The sequence below is a fragment of the Octodon degus genome, unplaced genomic scaffold (assembly GCF_000260255.1).
Source record: "Octodon degus isolate 3935 unplaced genomic scaffold, OctDeg1.0 scaffold00055, whole genome shotgun sequence".
Taxonomy (NCBI): domain Eukaryota; kingdom Metazoa; phylum Chordata; class Mammalia; order Rodentia; family Octodontidae; genus Octodon; species Octodon degus.
The window spans coordinates 4,652,278-4,655,534 of NW_004524631.1; the positions used below are offsets into that span (position 1 = coordinate 4,652,278).

The 3,257-nt window shown below is 34.9% G+C and overlaps 1 protein-coding gene across 1 annotated transcript in view; it reads left to right on the plus strand.

Moving 5' to 3' along the window:
* Nucleotides 1-3,257, plus strand: part of Pld1 (phospholipase D1) — a 172,791-nt gene that overhangs the window by 75,805 nt on the left and 93,729 nt on the right. The gene's annotated exons all lie outside the window — the stretch shown is intronic.

Consider the following 3,257-nt stretch of genomic DNA (forward strand, 5'->3'; position numbering starts at 1 on the left):
CTCTCTCCCTCTCTCTCTCTTTCTCTCCCATCTTCCCACCACTATTTTGTACTTTTCTGTGTAAAGGTCTATAAATTTGTTTCCTTTATCACCAAGTACTTCATGTTCTTTTGTTGTACATACTGTTTTAAAATTCATTTTGCAATTGTTCGTGGAGAGCAAAAACAGCTGGACATGCAGTTGTTATTCGTGCATTGCTCTGTGTCATGTGACCAGGCTACATTCACTTCTTAGTGCTCGCTGACTTTGTATATATTTCTTAGGATTTTTCTCCATACAGAATTACATGGTCCAGGAATAAAGATGTTCTAACATCTTCCTTTCAAATTGACATGCCTAGTGCTTTATTCTCTTGCCTTCCTACATTGGCCAAGATCATCAGGAAAGTGTTGAACAGAAGTGGCACAGTGGTCTTCATGCCTCCTTCCCATTGCACACATGTAACTGTGTATGATGTTAGGGGGATATTTGTATAGGTTTCCTTTACTAGCTAAGTTTACTTCTGTTTATAACTTAGATTTTTTTTTTACTGTGAACATATTTTGTAAATTTTTTCTGCATTTTTTGAATAGAGGATTCTTTTTTTAAAATCTGTCTTCTTCCTTCTCCCTCCTCTTCCTTTCTTTTTATCTTTTTCTTTTTTCTTCTAGCCTGTTAATTTGTGACTTTCATATATTATTTTCAATGTTTTTCTTTTGTGTGTTTGGTAAAGGGTCTGACTATGCAGCTCGGATTTGTAGTAATCCTCCTGCTTTAGCCCCTCCCCAGCACTGGAATTACAGGCATGCACTACCATGCCCGGTCTCGGTGGCTGGCTCAGCACACCTGGGGATGGCGCTGGCACGGTATGTGGTGCCAGGGATCCAGCCCTGGTCCCTGCGCTTGCCTAAGCAGGTGCTTAGTCTGATAAGCTATCTTACTGGCCTTTGATTTTCAACTTTTAAACCAACTTTGCATTCCCCAAATAAACAGGATAAATTGGTGGGGTTTTATGCAAACTTTCACTTTTATGATCATAGAGATGTTGTTTTATAATTTTCTTTGCTTGTATTGTCAGTATTTGATATCAGGATAAAGCTGGTTCATTGAATAATTTAGTACTCTTTCCTCTTTTGTCTTCTGAAGCAGTCTGAGTACAACTGACATTTCTACCTTAGATATTTGGTAAAATTTAGCTGTAAAGTTGGGGGTCTATCATTTTCATTGTGAAAACATTTAAATTATATGCTTAGTTTCTTCATCAGTATAAAATTAGTGAGAATTTTAATTTTTGTTTCTATTTTAGCAACTTATTTTTTAATAAATTTGTCTATTTTATTTAAGTTATCATGCATATTAGCATTAAGTTTTGTGTATTTTTATTTTATTCATGTGTTATTATTTTAAGGTTGTTGGACCTTATAGTGTTTTTGTTTAATTATACTATTAAGTTATACTTTTTAGTTCTTTGAATAAATCTTGTTAGAAGTTTATCAATTTTATTAATATTTCAAAAGGTCAACTTTTCATTGAATTTTTGATTGTTGTTCAATTTTTTATTTTATTGAACGCTACTTTTACCCTTGTTCTTCTCTTTCTTCTCACTTAGAGTGTAATTAGCTTTTTCCTGTCTTCTTAAGATAGGAACATTAAACATTGACTTTAAACTTTTTCATATATAAATATTCAGAACCATAACTTGTCTAAAATATTTTAAGTGGAACATTTACATAAAGGTACATTTTAATGTCTCTGAAACCAGAATACATTCTATATTCAATAAGATTTTACCATTGTTATTTTTTGCTAGTCAAAATAATAAAGTAGTGATATATCTTACAATAATTGATGTCTATGGTTCAGTGAAACACCATGTTGTACAATTCTTTCGAGCTTTAGTTATCTAATAGATACTGAACAAAGGTTCTAATGTAAAGATTCCTGAGGAGTCATGACTACTTTCTCTTTGTATATAGTATTACTTACACTTTGCTTATAGTTTGCATATCTGTCTTTTATCACTTTATGCATTACCGTCAAAATTGAGGGCTCTGTGGGAGCTATCTTAAGATTCTTTGAAGTATTCATGAGATGTGATAAACATATAGTGAATATTTAAAAATTTAAAATTTATTACAGTAAAAATCCCATTGTTATTAATCCCCTTCAAAATTCTACTCGTAACCCTAACCTTAACTCCCGCCCACCCCAAACGCACTTATCCCATCATTTTTACCATTTGCTGAAGAAGTTCTGAAGCTGCACTGTCATGGCTGCCTCAGTATCCTAAATCAATTAAAAACATTTAACTTGCATGATCATTTTGACTTCGGGGAAGAGCCAGAAGTTGCGTGGTGCCAGACCTAATGGATAGACATGTGATAATGTTTGTGTGAGCCTGCCACTCCGCTACATTCACTGTGCTTTTGATCATACCTCATAGAGGCCCAAAAGCCTTCCAGAACTACTGCAGAAAGTAGCAAGAATGATGAAATAAATGGGGTCAAAGCTAAAGGGGGATTGATGATAATGTCTTTTATTGCCAAAAATAAGTAGCATATATCTTGATGACCTCTCATAGTTGAATGCTCTGCACCCAGGATACATGACATTTATGAGTTAAGTGTGGGCTGGACAAGTGTGAGGTCCAGAGTTTGATCCCTGGTACAGCACCAACAAAAAGGGACTTGATTGTGGAGAATATACTTATAGGCACCGCTAAGCCAGAGGTCACATCAGAGTTTTTTTGACTGTGTATGTCAAAAAAATTGGCATTATGGATATGCTACTGGGCATCTCTCTCATTCCATGCACTAGCAGCCGAAAGCACTGAGCTTTTCTGCTTAACACAGTGCTCTTTGTAATTGCCCTCTAATCTTTTTCCATTCATCTCTGTGTGTTGTTTTATTTGGACATAGATTATCTTTAAGCTTATTTCTCACCATAACTTGTATATGTAAGTCTTTGTTCTGTATGTGCTCTTCTGTTTCCTTTTGGGTCCTATCCAGGCTGTGTTTCATTTAGAAACTGTATCTTTGGATTTCCTTCCCTCCTTTGGATTTTTTTTTTTTTCTGAACAAACTAGTTCACAAATTGATTTCTTTCAGTCTCTTTTGTTCCTATAAATGTCTTGTTTTCATTTGCTTAAAGGACTCCCTGGCAAGGTGTTCTAGTCCAGAATTCTGCAGGGTTTAAATCCTTACACATCTGCTCCTCCAGGCTTAGCAATTCATATGAGAGTTTTGTTTTTTCCTGCTTGTTTGCTTTTCCTCATGATA